Below are 20,593 nucleotides of genomic sequence, written 5' to 3'. Positions count from 1 at the left end.
CAACTTCCAAGGGAAGTGGTGCTGGTTCCTACCCTTGGGGTCTTTAAGAAGAGGCTTGATGCCTACCTGGCTGGAGTCATTTGAGCCCAGTTTTTCTCCTGCCCAGGTGGGGGGTTGGACTTGAAGATCTACAAGGTCCCTTCTGACCTGACTTCTATGATTCTATGAACAGTCCTGGTCAGAGACAGGTCCCAGACCCATGCCCTAATCATGTGATTGAGGCAGGAGGCTGGGACCTGCCCCACCCCTACAGCTCTTTCCAAGCCTGCTCCTCAATTGCTCAATTGGGAAAGGGAGCTGGGACAAGTGACCTATCTCTTCAGCTACTGGGGCTAAAACAAGAGAGCTGCTCTCACCTTCACTTGAGGTTTTTTTCCTGGATTTGAACTTGGGTATATGCCTATGTACCTGGCCAAAGAGAAGCGGCATGCATGCCTTCACATTCCCAGTGCAGAAACCGTACCAAAACTACCAAAATACATGGCTAAAAAATTGCCATGCAGCAGAACACATCATGCAGTTATTCAAGGCAGACACAGGTACTGCATGTCAGTTTATCTGAAGTGGTTGCATGGAAGAATCTTACTTTGAAAGAAATCTCATTGGGTAAGAAAGCTCTTCATCCAACAGGTGCTCAAAGATCTGATACTAAAAGCACAAACTATGTTGTACAAATAAGAAGAGGAGCCAAGAAAAAATGCTTCCCATTGGTTAAGTTGTACAGCAAAAAATAGAACTTGGAATGAAAGCTGCTTTGGACTTTAAAAGGCCTTTGACCTAGTCTCCCATGATATTCTCATGGTAAAATTGGGAAAATGTGGTCTTGACTACTTTATAGTCCCGTGGCTAGGTAACTGGCTCTGATTTAGGACCCAGAGAGTCTTAATAGACAGAACTGAGTCAACACGGCCTGGACAGTCTTGCGAGGTGGGCAGATCTTAACCTGATGACATTTAACATCGAGAAATGTAAAGTGCTCCATTGGGAGAAATAATCCGCAACACACGTACAGGCTCAGCAGTGTGCCAGTATCACAACTGAAAGAGACCTGTGTGTCTTGATAGACCACAGAATGAACATGAGCCACCAATGTGATGCCATAGCTGGCAGAGCAAATCAAACACTGGCATGCATCTACCTATGCATCTTGTGCAAGACTAAGGACATCATCTTCCTGCTGTACTCGGCCATGGTGAGACTGCAGCTAGAGTACTGCATCCAGTTCTGGGTGCCACACTTCAGGAAGGATGTGGAGACACTTGAGAGAGTCCAAAGGAGGGCCATGTGCATGAATAGAGGTCTGGAGAGCAGGTCATACAAGGAAAGGCTCAAAGTCTTGGGACTGTTCAGCCTGGAAAAGAGTAGACTCGGAGGGGACTTGGTGGCAGCCTATAAGTATATTAGGAATGTACATCATGGCCTTGGAGAGCATCTGTTCTCCAAGACACCCCAGGAGAAGACAAGAACCAATGAGCACAAACTGATTGAAAATCACTTTGGATTGGACATAAACAAAAACTTCTTTACAAGTCGAGCGCTGAGGGTCTGGAACAGACTTCCCCCAGAGGTGGTAGTCACCCACCCTGGCAATCTTCAAAAAGCATCTTGATGCCTACCTTGTTGGAGTCTTCTGATTCCAGCAGTCTTTCCTGCTCAAGTACAAGGGGGCTGGACCCAATGATCTTGTAGGGTCCCTTTCAGCCCCTAACATCTATGAATCTATTGGAGAGATGACAGGACTAGAGAAAATATTGTACATATCTAACAGGAGGAAGAGTGTGGAAGCTAGTAAATGAGGAATGGGACAGAATTCACATGTAAGATGTCTTTAACTCATCTGTAACTTATCTTAAAGGAAAAGGTTTGGAAATAAAATGGGAAGCAGGAAAATACAGGAAAATCAAGACCACAGGATACTTGGGGAAATGTGGATATATGCATATCAGTCAGACAGTATAATATGTGGCCTAGTAAAGAGAGTTTTTCTGTTTTTGAAAAATGTGATGAATGATGGAAAGAGTAGAAATGAGCTAATACAGCATTGAATAATTTTCAATGTTGGGAAAGAGGTAAGATCCTGGCAATTACCACCCTATTAGTGAAATTTTTGTCCCCAGTGAATTAATGGAACACATATTAAGAGGAAAAGAAAATTATCACAACTAAAGTTGTGATACTTCCGGTACTTCTGCTCCACTTCCAGGTTCACTGCTGAGTCTCACACTCCTGTGGGACGCTCCATCCGCACCAGCATCACAGTGTTCACAAGCTGTGCTGGTACCTCAAGGGACGTAGAAAAAACATTTAAAGCCATATCTATGACCAGATCACTGATTCTCCAAATCAGCATTGAATCTTTAGATTTGGATTTGGCCGAATCAAATCGGGGACAGTGATCCAAAGCAACAAATCGAATCACTATCCCTGATTTGGGCTGACTCTAAATCCAAATCGAATAGGGTCCGCTTTGCACACCCCTACTAGTCAGGTGCTTGATGAATCTGCTTGTACAGAGTCCTGTGATGATCATGCCAAGACCTTCAGTGCATACACCTAGGCAAGAGTATGGAGGAGTGGAGTCTGTCCAAGACCTATCGTCCCCCTTTAGACCAGAATCCAAGGCCAGACTGCATTCAGACATTCAGTGCCTTGATGGTTGTAGCTTCTACCAGAGAGAAACGGATGAGAACTTCTGCTGACTGCCTAACATCTCAGCAAGGGCATGTTTCTGTCAGGGTGATGTTCCTTAGCCTTTCTCCAACCAAGGCGTGTACCCACAAGGTAGTGGGGGATAGGTGAATATAGGGTGCCTCAAAACCCTTACTCGGGAAGTTTGCAACATTGTGGTATTTTATAGGAGCTACCCCACCACCAAGTAGCTCCACCACATTGCCACTAGGCCCTCCAGTTGGATGAAGTTTACAGTCATACCCAGGACCAAAAGTACTTGTACGTACTCAGAAGTAAACATTACTTAGCAGCTACCTGATCTGGTGGATAGTACATAAGTTACTGCTTATACTGCTAGTAGAATCAGAACTAAAGGAGAAACCACATATTAACAGCACAGTGTTACAGATCTTTTTTGCTGATATAATGAATATAATTATCAAACTGTAATTTAAAGTGCTCATAGATTCATAGATTATAGTCAGAAGGGACCCAATGGATCATTGTGTCTGACCCCCTTCTGCTGGCAGGAAAGTGGACCAAGGTCAGACGACCCCAGCCAGGTGATTGTCAAGCCTCCTCTTGAAGACCTCCAACTTAGGTGACAGCACCACCACTCTGGTAAACAGCACATCCCCAATTCCCTGCTGTCTTCCCCTGATAAATTGATAGGCGGCCACAAGGTCACCCCTCAGCAGTCTTTTGTATAGGCCTAAGAGATCCAGATCTCTCTACCTCTTGTAGGGTCTTTCACGGAGATTGCTAATCATGCGGGTGGCCCTCCCCTGAACCCTTTCCAGATCCTCTGTGTCCCTTTTGAAGTGCAGCACTCAAAACTGGACACAGTACTCCAACTGCGGCCTGAGTAGTGCTGCATAGAGGGGAAGCATCACCTCCCTCAATCTGTTGGTCATGCATCTGCTAATATGACAAGGTGTGATTGGCTTTGTTGATGGCCTTGTTACACTGCCAGCTCATGCTCATCTTGGAGTCAACTGTGGCTCCAAGGTCTCTCTCAGCCTCTGAGCTGCTGAGGAGGACATCCCCCAGCCTGTAGGTGTGCTGGGGATTCTTCCTTCCTAGGTGGAGTACCTTACATTTATCTTGAGTTCTTATTCAAATCATTATGTTAATATTAATGTGAATACCCCTTCTAACCCAGGATCCTACTTCATGGAAGACAAATTAAAATGTGCAGCTCCAAACATGTTGATATTTCCCATTAAACATGGGCCTGATCAGTGGGCCTTGGATTGTAGCTATATTTCTTTACACCAGTTAGCCACCATTTATACTTTTCTAAGCCTCCTGGGAGAAGATCGGTATGTGGATGGAATTTAACAGAATAGGCCAGGCAGACAGACTTCTTCTGGATCTGTAGCTTAAGCTCAGGTTAGATATGTGTGGGAATAAGACTAGTCCATGTATCAGGCACTAGGCTGGGGTTTGGGGAAGTCTTTGCTCTTCCTAAGTCAGTCTCTTTTTGCCCCATTTGTAAAATGACAATGCTGGTATTTTTCTATATCACAAGAGGGTTGTAAATATAAATAGTGTGAGAGTTGCTCTTATATTATGGAAATAAGGACCATATAAGGGCATGCTTGCATAGGGAATTATTCAGAAATAGCCGTTGCACTCATTTCACAGGCTACCTTAATCCAAATTCACTTTCAAACTTAGGCACTTCCTTAGGGCTTTAAATAGATGGATAAGTGGAGCTAACTTTCTGTATGTCCCAGAAAACTTGTTTTTCTACAGTTTCTTGAAACTCGTTGGGAAAACATTTCTTTCTTTAAAAACATCCTCAAGTATTGACATTTCTTTTGCACAGTTCTCATTCCTGGATCCCTCTAAAAAGAGTAAATCAGCCTAAATACAGAAGTCTTTTATCCTGATTGTGGCAGTGAAACACCCCCACAGGCTCCTGAAGGGGAGAGAGTAATCCCTGCAGGCCCCAAACCCCAGAAACAAACCCTCTGTGGGGATAACTTACCTCCTGCTAGGCAGGCCAGAGCACGAGCTGGGACTGCAGCCGGAACCACGCAAGCCGGCATTATACCGGCTGTTAAATCAGATGCTTCCTGCACGAGGAACAGCTGGACCAATTGTGGCAGCCGTACCAGCCACTGCGGGAAAGTTTAAAAGCCCTGCCAGCACCCGGGCAGGAGAAGAGCCAGCGAAAGAGAGCGCTGGTGGGCAGCACACCAGACGTGCTGTGGTTCCTGCGTGGGAGAGGAGTGGTACAGCCAGCATGTCACCAGCAGGCAGAGCAGGGGAAACCTTTGAGCTCCCTGTAGGAGGCAGAGCAGAGGAAGCACTTCAGCTCCCTGTAGGAGGCAGAGCAGGGGAAGCCCATCGGCTCCCTGAGGAAGGCAGACAGGGAAAAGTATTTAAGCTCCCTGTAGGAGACAGAGCAGGGGAGACATTTGAGCCCCCTGTAGGAGGCTGAGGGGAAGGAGGCAGCTCCACATCCCTCTCCTCCCCAGCAGAATATTTCTTTTGAAGGAAAAATTCAAAGAGATAGCAAGGGAAGGCTGTGCATCGAAGCCAGTGGGACAAGAGCCAACTGAGTCCATGCAGACGTGGGACCCCACCCAAAGCAAGATGCGAGCAAGCTTGCAGGGCTGAAACCACCATTGTATGGACACCATTCTGGTTGGTGAGTAGACAGGGTGTAGGGGAGGCGGAGCCCCATGGAACATCATGACAAAAAATTGTGAGTATTGCCACTTGCTGGGAGGCCACCCCAGGAAGATCTCCATTGAACCCCCCTCTCTTGATAGCATAACATCAAAGTGTTGGCAGGCGAGTTGAGGGGAGATGCTACTCACTCGGCAGGCCATGCAACATGTAAGGCCCCAGAGATCACACTGGTGTAAACAACACTGAACTTTACCCCTCTGGTAGAAATACTGGGCAGTTATACATGTGCTTAGGTATGGGGAAGGGATTGCTTTTTTGCGGGGTTTCTATGAGTTATTTCCCAAGATAAAACCCAATGCCCTTTTACCCTTTCTTTTAATACAGGACTTAAGCTTACTTAACAATAATAGCAATGTAAGTGAAGGTTACTAATGCCAAAGCCAGTCTTTTTTTTTTTTTACAACTCTTCTAGGAAATATTTGATTGACAAAGAGCTCCAACAAAGTTTGGGCCAGACCAAACTTTTTCAATGTTCTTGGAGTTTTCTGATCTGGAAAAATAGCTGTGCCCAATCTCTATTAAAAACCTATGTATGAGTGTCCCAGGTTTCAGTTTTCTAGTCTTTACTCAGGCAAAACTGTTTAAATCAATGGGGCTATATGATTCAGCCCTCAAGATTATAGAGAGAAAAGGCCAAATCCTATTTCATGTTTACCCACTCAACTGCTACTTATGCGTCCAAATGTAGCCAAATGCTATTTTTGGCATTTACATTTGGATTGTAATTTCTATTTCTATCTGCATAGCTAAGCTTGCCCTTGTGATCATGCTCAAAAAGCTCCACTCTGGCCACATATCAATAAAGATATCCAAAACCTCCTGATAAGCTGCCTTATGCCCAGAAACTCCTTCTGGTTAGCAGTTAACAATCCCAAGTCCTTAGGACTGTCAACATAAAGACAAATAGTAAAGGTTATGGAAAAAAAGAGATCAAGAACCAGATGGAATCAAAGAAGAGGCAACAGATCAAAGTCCTAGCTTCACCATGATTCCAGCTATGATGTTTATCTTAGCAAATCATATCAGAAACTTATGCAGGCTCTTTAATCACCTGCCTGGCAATTGGGAAATGTTGCACAGTCCAGTACGTGACTATGGAGAAGAGCTGCTAACCACAGAACCATGAGGGCATGTCCCCACCAAAGCACCAGGCTTTCCCAGTCTGTGTGTCTTGAACACGCCTTGTCTGCACTCTCCAAAGTGTTGTCCCAGTGGCTGCTCTCAAGTGTTGGAGATTAAGCTCTTAAGCAGCTGCAGAGGGATACACCACAGACAGTAAGACTCCAGTTATTTCCAGAGGGGCACAATAGCACTTTTCCAAGTTTGGAGCATGCCAAAAGGAAGAGATTAGTGCTGCCTGCTTAGAAACTTCCTATTCAGGGCACACTGTCACCCTGGTATAGTCCTGCCCCTATTGATCTGTGGCCCTTTAAGGTCCTTTTCTGGAGGAGCAATCTTCTTTTATTCTATGTCAGCAGGAGCAGCAGAACAGAATGATAATCTTGGACATTAACATTTAATGGTGATTCTCAAGTTGTCATACAAAAAAACTAGTAGCTAAGGCAAATGTGGGGGGGAGGTGTTCATTGGGCCCTAATATTTTTAGGCTTGTGTTTTGAGTGTCTTGTTATTCAAACTCTGGTTCACTGACAATGCAGTGACCTTTGGCAAGACAGTTCCAGTAGAAACAAAAAAGTATTTTAATGCTACTTTACTAGGGACTGATAAAACTTCATCTGGGATATGGAGTTCTGCTTACTCATGATTTAGAAAGTAGGCTTGTGCAAAGTGGCTAGTATTCACTTCAGATTCAGATTCATCTGATTCAAGGGACAATGATTTGATTCAGTGATTTGAATCACTGTCCAGAATTGATTCGGGCAAATCTGATTCAGAGATTCGGCTGCTGCAGGATCTCTGATTCTCCAAATCAGCCAGGCCCATCCCCCCCCAGCCCAGCAATGGCTGCCCCGCCTACCCCAGATCCCGGGTCTTTGGGAAAACTGCCCCCCAGACTCACCAGGTGCTGCCAGGTGGGCGGAGATCCCTGCTGCCCCCCACTGCATGGGGGGGCTCTGCCATGAGCTCCCTCACTCCCCCCGCCCCACCACGGGTGCCCTGCCCAGGCCAGCTCTGGCCTTTTAAGGGAAAAAAAAAATTCAATCCCTGCTGTCCCCCATTGCCCCAAGCCACATGGGAGGCTCTGCATAAGCCCCCCCGAAGCCCTGCAGCCACACCAGGATGTGTGAGTCCTGGGGCTTTTCTCCATTTTTTTTTTTTTTTTCTTAAAGGGCCAGAGCTGGCCCAGGTAGGGCACCTGTGGGGGGACTAGGGCATTGAGGGGAAGGTGTCGGGGGGGCTCATGCAGAGCCCCCATGAAATGTGGAGCAGTGGGGATCACCCCCTGCCTGGCAGCACCTGGTGAGCACTGGGGCTTTTCTTTAAAGCACTGGGAGCTGGGGGGGCTGGGGAAGGGGGCCGCTGGCAGGGGCTCCCCCATGGTTCCCTTCCCCCTCCTCCAGCCCGTCTTCGCCTATCCCTAGTACTTACCAGCTTGGAGTCAACTGCAGTTCCCTGCTGCAGCCACCGGGGACTGTGCAAATTATCAATTATCAGTTTTGAATCAATTTGGACCTTTTTAATTAGTCCCCTGATTCAATTCAGATTTGGAGATTCAGCTATAGAATTGGGCCTAATCTCCTCGGAATCGAATCACCACCCAAAGCTCTGCACAGCCCTATTAGAAAGATTAATTCAAATGGAGCAGGCACACAGGAGAATTACTAGGACAATAAGGGGCATTCATAGAAAAGGAGATGAGTTTGGCTTGTCTAGCCTAGCGAAATGAAGGTTGAGAGGTGACATGGGTGTTGAATATAAATACATTGTCGGGTGAACACCAGAGAAGGGCACAAACTATTTAAGATAAAGGGTAATGTCAGCACAAAAAGAAATAGCTATAAAGTGGTCAAGAATAAATTTAGGCTGGAAAGTAGGAGGAGGCTTATAATCATTAGAGCAATGAGGATTTGAACAGCCTACAAGTAGGAGTAATAGAGCCAAAACCTAGTTAATTTTAAAATGTAGTCTGATCATTTCAATATGACTTGGTTGTTTGTGGTGACAGGGACCAGACTTGATGATCCTGAAATCTTTATGATGTAAATGAGCATAAATTCAATAAATTGCTGGGATGGATGCAGCATCCCCCAAGGGATTTAGCATCCCACAAGTTCTTAGTGGTGAATTAGGAAGTACTTCCGGTGCACTTTGGGGTCCACCGAGGAGTGTGCTGCACCCCCCCTCCCCACACACTCCTCCCTGGCTCAGTGATGGGCCTCAAGGGGACCCCGGGTGCCCCCACCCAAACCCAGGAGGCACCAGTCACCAAGCTGGGCAGGTGTGTGGCTGGGGGGGGAGGGGAAGGGCCCTGTTCACTCCCCAGTGGACCCAGAAGTGGACTGGAAGTGCTTCTGGTCCACTTGCCAAGCGCGCTGGGGAGACCCCCATGCTCCTGCGGGACACTCCGTACGCCCCAGCATCACAGCATTCGTAAGTCCCTGCTACCTAGAGGTATGTAGAAAAAACATTTAAAGCTGTGCCTATGATTGAATCTGTGAATCTTTCCAAATCTCTCTGAATCGATTCAGAAGGTTCTGAATCCATCTGGAGAGATTGAAGAGTCCTCTGATTCAATTTGGATTCAGAGATTTGGGCATCGAATTCGGGCGAATCTCCGCCAGATAGAATCATGGAATCAAGCTTCCCACAGCCCTATTGGTCACAGCTACAGCACTCATATGAACAGAGGAAAATTCTGCAAGATCTAGGATCTGGTCTGGTACCTGGTTCTTGAGGCTGAACTAGAACTGGAGAGGGAGCAGATCCAGGATTCTTGAGAAGACTTCCTGGATGTATATGCTCTTAACAGCAAGTAGGATGATAGTTCTTCAGAATATATCTTCCATCTCCACCCATAATCAATGATACAAGATTGACTTCCAACAAGAAATGTCTCAATATCTTTGTCAGTGGACAAGAGTACTGTTATGCCTAACATGACTCTGACACTACCCACCATTGCAATAGCTGCAGGTGCTGAAATGCTCAGTAGAGGATGAGGTCATAATTCTTCAAAGTACTTTCCTGTTCCTACTGTTTATCCCTTCTTCATACCCTGGCTGAGCCTTACTCTCCTGAATTTTTAATTCAGGTTCTTACTTCCTTCAGGCACCTGTGAACAGCACTGTCTACATGTGGAAAAGGCCTTGCATCATCAGCATGCTGCTGGCATTGCCTTTCCTACTGCCTCAGGAATTATCCACTGGAAGTTGGATGCACATGATGAATAAGTAAAACACAGGACTGAGCCCGCCACAGCTCCCATTTTGGGGGAACTAAAGGACCACCCAGTAGGTCAAGGCTGGCTGCTGACCAGAGTATCTATGCACTTTCTTCCTAGTTGCTGTACCTAAATCAAGCCTGACTTCATTCAGAAGCTCTCTGTGGAAGAAAGTGATACCATGCTAACAAAACTGGCTGCAGGATTTTGCTATCTCACAAAATGGTCAGAAATCACCTCAAAGCAGCATGTTCAGCTGGAATGCCAATTTACAGAAGCATATTACTGTATTATCATGGAACCCTGAACCCTGCACTGAAACCACTAGGAGGCATTATTCTTCCACTGGGGCTTCGACAGACTGCATAACATCCATGCTAGATGACTCAGCTCCAAACGCTTTGTCCTCTTTCTGCTGTTGTGTACAGCAATAATTTCTTAGTTAATATGTATTTAAAGGGGAGGAGGAGACTACAAACAATAGTTATTCCCTAATCTGGGGCTTTCTCAAAGAGTTTTGAATGGATACAGAATTCCATGGCTTTGATCTGACTCCTCTTTACTTTTTGATTTTGATACAGGGGAACTAGAACACTTTCCATGTGAGTGTAACAGTCAACCTATGTTGAATCCTGATACTGGCATAGTATTTCCAGCACAGACACCTCAAACTGGCTGGACTATACCCAGCGAAAATCTTCAGGAATTAGCCTTTTCCCTCATATATAGCTAGTTGTATAACTAAAATCACAACCAAAAATAAGGTAGATTTTCTTATTCTGTTGGGTTATCAAGTTTATAAAAGGACCTCACATTGCTTGGAAGTACTCCTGCTTCATCTTGGGACAGAAATGAATTGTATTTTGTTGTGTGGGCTTGACTCTTTGAATTAAATCACTCAAAATATTCAGGGGAATATTGGATTTCTGTTTTAATTTTGGGCGTTCTATAAAGCCATTACTTTAATAGCCAAGAAAACCCCAAGTAATGAGCTCTGAATGGTGAACTGTGCAGCAGAATTCATGAGTCCTTTGTTTTTTTACCTTTCCTTGGGAAGGAAATGCTGCTTAGGATACACTTTTATTTTGCTTTGTTTTTCCCCCCTTCCCCTTTCCCAATGATCTGGTGGGAAAAGTGTGAGCCAATTTGCAATGAAGTAGTGCAGCACCTGCCTGTCTGAGACTAAACATTTCAATATACACTGAAGCAGTTAACTGTTTGATGGAAAACTGAGTGAAATGCAGCTGGGATGCAATCAGTCAGCTATTTATATTTGCATGTTTTTAGATTAAAGGCATATGACTAACTTCAGCAGGGAGTATTACCTGTATGTGTATTTCAGTGTTATCATTGGGTGTCACATTAGCTTTTGAAGATCATTAGATTGACATTAGCTTAAGTTTTAAACTCAATTTTCCCTTGGCCTTGAAGGAGTTTCCCAATCCACATCAAATCTGTTACAAATGTGGGACTAAGCTTGCAATCTAAGATGCAAAGATTGAACCAATAAGTAAATGAACAGACATTCACTTTTGATTCAGGAAATGCAGCCACATGCCTGCAGTGGCTCAGGCCAGAAGCTGGGGGGTACTAGAGCACAGCTGTCTGGCACATAGCCAGTATGGGTTATGCGTTCTCTTCCTCTTCCTGTTGCCCCTGAGGTCTCTGGGATTTGCAGTCCATCACAGCAGCAAACTGGAGCAAACAGCACAGCCCAGCCCAGGGCTGCAAAATGCTGGGATGCTGGGGGACTGTGATTTAACTTGAACCAGGAAGGGATCTGGGACACAAGTTCATAAACTGGTTTGACCTAAATCAGTTAAGTCTGATACTACATTCAACCAGGTTTATCTTAAACCAGTTTCAGCAATTTTGAAACTGGTTTATGTACACTAAACTTCTATTCTGTTACAGGTTTAAACTAGTTTCTGATCAGTTAAACCAGTTTATGTGTTAACTTCGTCCCTAGCCTAAGTGTTTCCCATCCATTTCAATGGACTCAGTGCTGTGGTGGTCCACCTCTGTTCATGCCTTATGATCATCACTCTATGCATGAGCTCCATGTCCACACAGCTTCAGAGTTTCTTTTTTTTCCCCTGGTTCTTTGCATTCTCCTTCTCTGTGGTGGCTCTGATGGGGCGATGATTCCCTTTCCTCTTGCTTGACATCCCTCTAGACTCAGCCTGCCAGCAAGGGCAGGCGTAGGAGGGGGAAGAATAAGCTCCCAGGTGTGTACAGCCAGACCATGCGATCCTTGAAGCTAAACAGTCCTAGGCCCAGCTAGTACTTGGATAGGAGATGACATGGGAATCCCAAGTTCTGTAGGCAGCCCTCAACTTCTGCTTGACGTGCTTACTTATTTCTAATGACGCCTGTTTTATTTTTCCCACCAGGCAGGGCAGCAGGGCAGGGAGAAGGCATCATGACTAGACCCTGGGACCTCCAGAAACCATTGGTCAGTCAGGGTCAGACCTTCAGGGGCTGTGTGAAGCTGTGCCCCTGCTTTCCCTGCAGGCAGGGAGGGCTCAGGAGAAGGCAGGTGGGGTGGGTGTACATGGATTAGGAGGGAGGTTTTGGGGGTTGGAGGCTCAGTTTTGTGAATGATGAAGCTGAGGTGGGGGGAATTTTGTGAAGGATTAAACCCCCTCCCTGCCCCCAGTGGGTGAGCATTAAGTACCTGCGGTGGGGTAAGAGACAAAATTAAGGTGGAGGGTAGAGGGAAACTCTACCAGGAACCAGGTTAACCCAGTGCATTGCTATGGCAAGTTGACTTGTAGTCCTGAGCTCCATGGTCAGGTTCCCATATTTCTGGGAGCCACAGACCCATACTTCTGGGAGCTGCAGCCAGGCACCAGCTTAACCCAATGCATTGCTACAGCAAGTTGACTTGTAGTCCTGAGCACCATGGCCAGGCACGAGGTCATCCCAATGTGTTGCTGAACTACATGGTGTTTGGCTTTTTGGGATGGATGTCCAGCAGTAGGCTGAGTGAGAAACTGCCAGGCTGTCCTTAGCTTGAGACCCCAGTAAGTTGAAATTATTAACTTAATAATCAGTTTGGTAAGCTAAGCACTAGGGCTGTACAAAATTTTGCCACCAGTTTTGTTTCAATGCTGTTTTGACCCATTTTGAGGTTGAAACAGCAAAATTGAAATGGAACAGATATAGTCAAAACAGCCTCAAAATAAAACAAGGCAAGTCAAAACATTTTACTGTTTCACCCATAGGTTATAATGGGGAAGACCAAACAGCCTATTATTTTGTCATTTCTGCCCTGATTTGGATTAAACTTGCAAGAATGGTAGCCTCTTCTAAGGCCACAAAGCCTGCCAAGTTTCAAGGAGATAGGTTTAGGGGGCTTGGGGAAACTGTATCCCAAATTTTGAAAGCAAAACTTGTGTCACGTGTACGTGTTAAGCCACAGCAGGGTCAAAACTGCAGGCTTTCTAGCCCCTCCTGAGGCCACAAATCCTGCCAAGTTTCAAGGAGATAGGTACAGTGGTTTGGGGGAAACTGCACCCCAAATTCTTGAAAGCAAAACTCATGTCATGTGTACATGTTAAGTCACAGTGGGGTTAAAACTACAGGCATGCTAGCCCTTGTGGAGGCCACAAATCCTGCCAAGTTTCATGGAAATAGGTACAGGAGTTTGGGGGAAAATGTACCTGAAGCTGCAGACAAGAAAAACTTGTAACATGGGTGACACTGTGTGTGTGTTAAGGTGTAGTAGGGTGAAAGCTGAAGGCATGGTAGCCCCTGCTGAGGCCATGAAGCCTGCCAGCTGTCAAGGAGATAGGTACAGAGGCTTCTGAGGCCTTGCACCCCTAGCTGCTGACAGGCAAAACTCATGTCATGGGTACTTGTGCAACTGTGTCTGTCTTGGGGAACGGGGGAGGGGAAACTACTGCAGGCCTGGCTGCTAGGCCCTGCTGTGGCCACAAAGCCTGCTAGCTGTTGAGATCGGTGCAGGGGGGTTCTGGGATCCTGCACTCCTTGCTGCTGACAGACAAAACTCGTGACATGGGTGCTTGTGCAACTGACTGTCTCTGTCTTGGGGCAGAAGTAGTTCCCCGCTCTGTATTGATTCTGTCTTCTCCTTAGTTTGTGGTTTTGTAGGTGTTAATCCTTGCTCATTAACTACTGTGTATTGAGCTGGTCCCTGAGTGAATCATGATTGATTGCATAACACAGTAGCTAGTGAAGATAACAAGTTAATGAGCAAGGAATCGAAACAAAATTCTAAATGAAACACTGTTCCATCAAAACATTGAAATACTGGTCAAAACGAAATGCTGCCATTTTGCACAGCCCTACTAAGCACCATTTACATATTTCCCATTTGTCTCCTCACTGCTTGGCTTTGTTCATCTGTGGCCTGGACCCAAACTTTTGTTTTTGCCTTTGTTTATCCTGGCAGCTTTAGACTTGGATTTCTATAGGAAGTATATTTAATTGTGTTGTGGTTGCCTGATCCAAGTGGCTCAAGCCCTTTGAACATGACACTGGAATCTTCCTCTTTGAGATCTCAACTGCATTTCAGAACAGTCAGGTCCAAAAAGTAACACCTTTCCTGCCTCATCAGAATCACTAGCTCAGTGCTTGTTTAATACTATACATATGAAACTGACTCCAAACTAAACAATTGAAACCCCCAGAGGAAAGCTACAGTATATAGGAAAAAAATAGAAGAGCTGTAAAATAAAACTCAGCTGAAAACAATGGTGCTTAACCATTTTGTTGCTATTAGATTATAAAGTCTTGAAACTTTGAAATGCTTCTTGCCTTGCAAGAAGGTCACTTCTTTGTCCAGTAATTCAGTGCAATTGAATAGAAAAGCCAGCATGGTAAGAAGGATTGTTTGTGTCCATCCAGCAGTTCTTCCAAGGGAACATCCTCCCACTGGAATGCAGTATTTGAATGGTATTAAGTCTAAATGTACAGTAGACAGGCCCAAGAGGCAGGCCACAGGGTAGTGTCTGTCAAGGAAGATGATACAGGAAAATTCTGACTAGGTCTAAATATGGTTCTCTTATACAAGTTAGGCCAGGAAAAAGTAGAGAAGTAGAGAGTAACTGAATGGACATGAGATTTCACTGGGGGTGAAATTTTCCCCTTTTTCCTGGATCAAGATAAGGCCTATTCAGAATTTATACCTGGAGGGCAGAACCTCAGCTGGGATAAAATTATGGGTTCCTTGACTTTACTGAGGGCTTACCCCAGCTGAGTCTCTGCCCTGAAGGGCTTTAGAAGGATAGAAATGGAGCCGATGCCCTGTTTGGCTATCTGCTCAGCGTGAGTTTTGCCCTTATTATTTCAAGCTTGTGTTTCACTGAAATATAAAGCAAAAGTTAAAATTTTCTCTGGGCTTCATTAGCTCTTTAAAATATCAGAAGAAATATCATATTCAGTTTCCAGATTACCACCAGGCAGCAGGGAATCTTAAATTTAAGTTCCCACTTAAACTTACCTTATTTTTTATGAAGTTATTGCTGACTATCTGAAAAACTAATAAGTGATGGTGAAAAACAGCCACCTACAATGGAAAGATGTGAAATGGAAGTTGTCTGAAAATATTCTCTCTCTTTATTGCCAGTTCATAAATTCCATGGCACACGATAAATTAACTGAAATCAAGCCTTAACTTTTCAACCCTCCATATCTCCTGTCCTCTAACAAATATCCCTGTTCACATACTCAAAGGACCATGTGATGGAGTCTTAGCTTCTGCAATTCACCCTAGCTTCCTTGAGGTCAATGGACATGTGTCAAATAGAATGAAACTGCAAACTGTGCTTTCTCTGCCTTCCTCTTGAGCGTATACCTTGACTGAGGTGGGACAGAACTTGTCTGAAGTCAGACATCTGGATGACATAGGCAGCCCAGAGAAGTTGACGTTGGACGATCGTTGCCTCAATGCTTGTGGTGTTTGTTTGCAAGAGGACACTAATGTCAGTGTATCTGTCTTCCCATTGGATTCAAATGATCTTCCACAAACAGAGTTGATGGTGCTTCTCCAGAGACTTCAGGTGTATCCTGTATGTTGTTCACATCTCAGCTGTGTAGAGCAAGGTAGGGATTACAACTGCTTGATGAAACATGAGCTTGAGTCAGTAGTTTAGCTACACTCTGACTGGAGGCTTGTTGTATTCAGATGTAGCATTGTGGTAAAGAATATTGAGAAGAGTGTTGGAGCAATGACTTGGCCTTGCTTAACTCCCATCTTAACCTGAAAGGGATCTGTGATAGATCTGTTACTGAAAACCCCTGCTCACATACCATCATGGAGCAGGTGAAGAATGGTGATGAATTTTGGTCGGCATCCCTACCTCAGAAAGATCCTCCACAGCACTCCTCTGTCTGATTCAAAGGCTTTCATGAGGTCAAAGAAAGCCATGTAAAAAGGTTTATGTTAGTCCTGGCATTTTTCCTGCAGTTGATGATCAGTGAAGGTCATGTTAGTTGTACCTCTTGATGTCCTAAACCCACACTGTGATTCTGGGAGAAGCTTTTCAGCAAGTGGAAGGAGGTGATTCAGGAGGATTCTCACAATGATCTTTCCTTTAGTGGGCAGCAAGGTGATCCCTCTAATTTCCACAGTGACTGGATAACCTCTGGCTGATTGCATGCCCCCATGGCAGCAACAGCTCATTTGAATGTCTTCTCTAATAACTTTTGATAGTACTTCCTGTACCTACCGTGGTAACCACAGGTAATAGGAATAACCTCCGATTCTCCGGGAAATGGCTACCACATCCAAAGAAAGCAGTAAGTGGGCAAATTACTCATTCCCAACCTGGGGTGGTAGTGATGAAAAATAACAATAGAGAATTCTTTTAAGGCCTTGTAATTGGAATGAGTACACTTCAAGTCCTCTATCAAGGATTTATTGGAGGGGAAGTCTGGTGCCAGCAGCTGCAATAAAATTCCTACTTGTAAGAGAGAACCCTAACCCTGTTACTAAGAGGCAGGATGGCCCCTTTAAGTCCAGAACCTTCCAGTCATGGCCAGTGGGTCAAGTAGGGGTTAAGGCTCAAGCCCTGCCAGCCGGTCAGGTGACAGGAAGAGGAAGACCAAGACCTTACAAATGGCAAGTAGAGAAGGACAGAGGGGCAGCAGCGAGGCAGACTCCCAATGACTATGGTGCTGCACCTTCAGTTTCGGTTGGAAGAATACACCATGCCCAGAGCCATCCTCACGATCATCTAAAGGCTGTATAAGAGGAGAAAAGACAGGCTTAAGTTGCATCCTGTCAAGGCTGGCTAGTGTGAGGGGACTACCTGTGGCGGGGTAACTCCCAGCAATTCCCACATGGTGTGCCCTTGGGGGGAAAAAGGCAAGTAGGAGGCACCTGAAAACCTCCGCCTCCTGTTCCTGAGTTGCTGGGGGACTGAAGAAAGGCCAAGAGAAGCCCAGGACGGATGCGATACCCAAAATGTGAAGACCCACTCGGGTGAGTGAGGGTCTTAAGGAGGGAGGTGTGTTGCAGAGCACTTAGGTACCTGGCTTCTATAAAGAGTGGAAACTGCTAAGGGAAGAGCCCTAGCAGTGAGTGGGGAGCCCCAGCTACTGGCTACCGGGCAACCAGGGTGAGCTAGCAGCCCACACCCGCCAGCGGTCAACTGACTGGAAGGGGCAGGGCCTGGCTCACATATAAACCCCAGGCCTGCGGCCAGGATGGCATTTCCCTGCCAGCAGCCAAGGTGGAAGGAGCTTTCCCAGAGCAACCAAAGAGGAGTGGCCTGACTGCAGGAGCAGCTTCTGGCACTGTTGAGGGATGGAGTATTCCCTGGTATGGTTTGAATGAGGTTATAGCTGGGCAGCTTGGATTTATGTGATAGCCCAGGGGCTTGTGTTTTTGTTTGTTGTTTAACACCAGTGGTTTGGATGAGGCTATTAGGGGAAGGTGGAGGCCTCATAGGGACCCATGGCAGTGTGGGGACCCTGGTGCCAGAGAGGGTGCAGCTTTTGGGGTGCACCAACCCTGGTGCCAGAGGGGGCACAGCACTTTGCAGGGCTGTGGCAAGCCCAAGCACCAGTGAGGCACAGAGCAAGACAGGGCTGCAGAGAGCCCGAATGCCAGGGAAGGCGCAGTGCAAGACAGGGCGGCAGAGAGCCCGAGTGCCAGTGAAGACGCAGCACGAGGCAGGGCAGCAGAGAGCCCAGGGAGGACCAGGGAGCCAAATTATAATAAGGCATAGACAGAACAACATCAGTTCCATCTGCGAGGCTTTGGCTGCAGTATAGGGGAGGAACAGAGCCACAGAGAGCACCCCCTGGCATTGGGGCAAGAAAATGGGCAGCCTCCTGCTTAATTACATCTATTAATCAATTAACAACAAGGCATGGCAGGAAGAAGGTGGGCGGTTGGCCCATAACAGATGGGCAGGGCCACCCGTAGATGGACCCCAAAGAGGTGCCCCTGTTACACTACCCCATAGCATTAAAAATCAGTTAAAAAGCTTGTAGTTGCATCTTGGGATCAAGCTGGTGGTCACCTGCAAGGTGAGCTACTGCCTGTCCAAACCTGTTCCCTTCTCAGTGCTTCCTTGATGCTCTTAACTAAGTGTCCTGGGGATCTCAAGCAAGCTGGTCACAGGAATACTCTATCTAGGAATACTGGAATAGGACTCTGGTCTGTTTTTTTTGGTATTGGAACTGGAGCCATGATTAAGAGGCATGGCTGGGGGCCTTCATGTTGTGCCACCAGAGGTGGAATTCTTGAACTGGCCACTGTCAAGAAGCAGTAAGTGGCCTGGGGAATGGGTTCTGAGCCCCCAGGCTGCATGGCCCAGGTCCAGCACTGCCCCAGGCCCCAGCTCTGGTAGCTGGCCCAGGGCCTGTGCAGGGTGAGGACCAGCAACCACACCTCTTCTTCCCCCCCACTCCCCCCCGCCAGCAGGGAAATGTGTTTGGTGCCCCATGGCACTGTTGGGACGTGGGCACACACCCTGACCCCCCACTGGATGGGGAATGTCCCCCGCCCTCAGAAAGACAGCTGTTTTCTGTTGGGTGGGAGAGCACATGCACTCTCTCCCTCCCTCCATGGCTGCACAGGGAGGAGACTTTCTGCCTCCTCCCTATGGCAGACCAGGGGCATGACAGGTCAACCTCACAGGGAACTGTATACATATTCCCTAAGTTGCTCTAAAGCAGAGCACATTAATCTGTTATGTGATTAGTTGAGGGTTACTTTTTTGTGTAATCAACCATTTTAGAAGCACTCTGTACATGCGCACATATGTTAGGTCATGGCTGTAGAGTGCTTTCAAGGGCCAGATTGCATGAAAAATGTCACTTCTGTCAGCTGCCCATGGTAAGTCCCTGCCTCCTGTTAACTCTCTGCAGTCAGATTCTTTGTCCATTTTCTGTGACTGTTGGTTCTTCCTACTTCCTAGTCAGAGACCACAGCACAAATCCTCTCTGCTGATATCCTAACTGCTCAGCCCATAGATCTGAAGAGATCAAAATGGAATCATTGCACAGAAGTGATTATATCTGACAATTATGCAAACTTTGGTTTTGATTTATGCTGTGCACTGCTTTGGGGGGGAAAAAGCTTTATGAACAGGAAGTGTACAGCCTTAAAGGAAAGTAGCTGGGGAGTCAGACTACTGTCACTGTGAGAAGCTGTCTGTCCCAGTAGGTTGGCCTCCACATCTCCCACTTCTCCACAAAGCATGGAGAAGTGTGTGAGCAGCCTCTTCCTGCCATTTCATGTTCAGCTGAAGCCTAGTCATTCACTTGTCACTGAGAATCCCAGCCCTGGGCCCTGCTCTCCTGGTAATGCTGAGCTCACAAAAGAGCAAGGCTTTGAGCTGGAATGTACAGGAGACTAGAAATGTACCTTTCCCTGAACCACATGCACAGGCAGGATCCTTCAGGCCCCAAGGATACCACCAGAAAATCCTGTTTGCCTAGTAATAATGTTGTTATTGATTTGGAAGATTCCACTGAAATAGTTGGATTTTAGCCACACAGAACATCAGTAATGGAAAGAAAACAAACTGAGACGGTATGTCTCATAACATGAGACAATCTGAACATAACTCAGTTGCACGGAACAGGAAAATTAGAAACAAAATTAGCCAAAAAACAAATCTGGGATCTGCTGATTACTTAAAATTGGTCCCAGCTTAAGGGCAGTGGAGAGATGACCATTTATCATGCTTAGTTCTTGCTGTATTACATGATTCTTTAAAGTACAGCCCTCAGTCATGTGAATTCCAGGGCCAAACATTTCATATATGGCTTGTGATTTTGGAGTCCCAACCTGAATGCCTGTTTATATGTGAAGGAGTCTTTGTGATCTGGAGGGACAGTCTCAAATTGGGCATCTAAAATAAAGCACGTGGCATGCATGGCCACCTTGAAAAATGTGATCAGATGAAGGACATTGAATATGTTGCCTTGTCCTATCACAGATAAAAAGCAGGTAATTGCTTAGCTCCAGACAGAGGGTGATGTAACCTAGTAGTCAGCCTATCACCCTATCCCATCTAGACGCTGCAGAAGAAAGTGCAAGAAACCCATCTGCAGGCAGTGATGAGATGAGCTGCCATCTGAGACCCCTGCAAAGGACAGCTCTCATAATTAGGGATCACGATTGTGCAATTTTCACAGAAATCGTGATTTCAGGTAGGCTATGTGAAAAAGTGCAGGCTTCTGCTTATGGAGGGTTGTCTGAAGAAAAAACTTACCAAAAGTAAAATGCTGGCTTCCTCTAAGGAGCCAGCAGTCCTTGTGGCTGCTGTGGCCTGGCCGTTCAGCTCACTGGGGGCAGAGGAGGAGTGGGGAGGAGAGCTGCCAGCAAAGCAAACTGGCTGCCACCCCGGTCCCTCACTGCTGACTGCCTGCAAAGGCTGTTCATCGTGCGGCCTT

Source organism: Crocodylus porosus, unplaced genomic scaffold (assembly GCF_001723895.1).
Source record: "Crocodylus porosus isolate Cpor-Errol unplaced genomic scaffold, CroPor_comp1, whole genome shotgun sequence".
In the NCBI taxonomy this organism is placed as follows: Eukaryota; Metazoa; Chordata; order Crocodylia; family Crocodylidae; genus Crocodylus; species Crocodylus porosus.
This window is presented reverse-complemented; position numbering follows the sequence as displayed.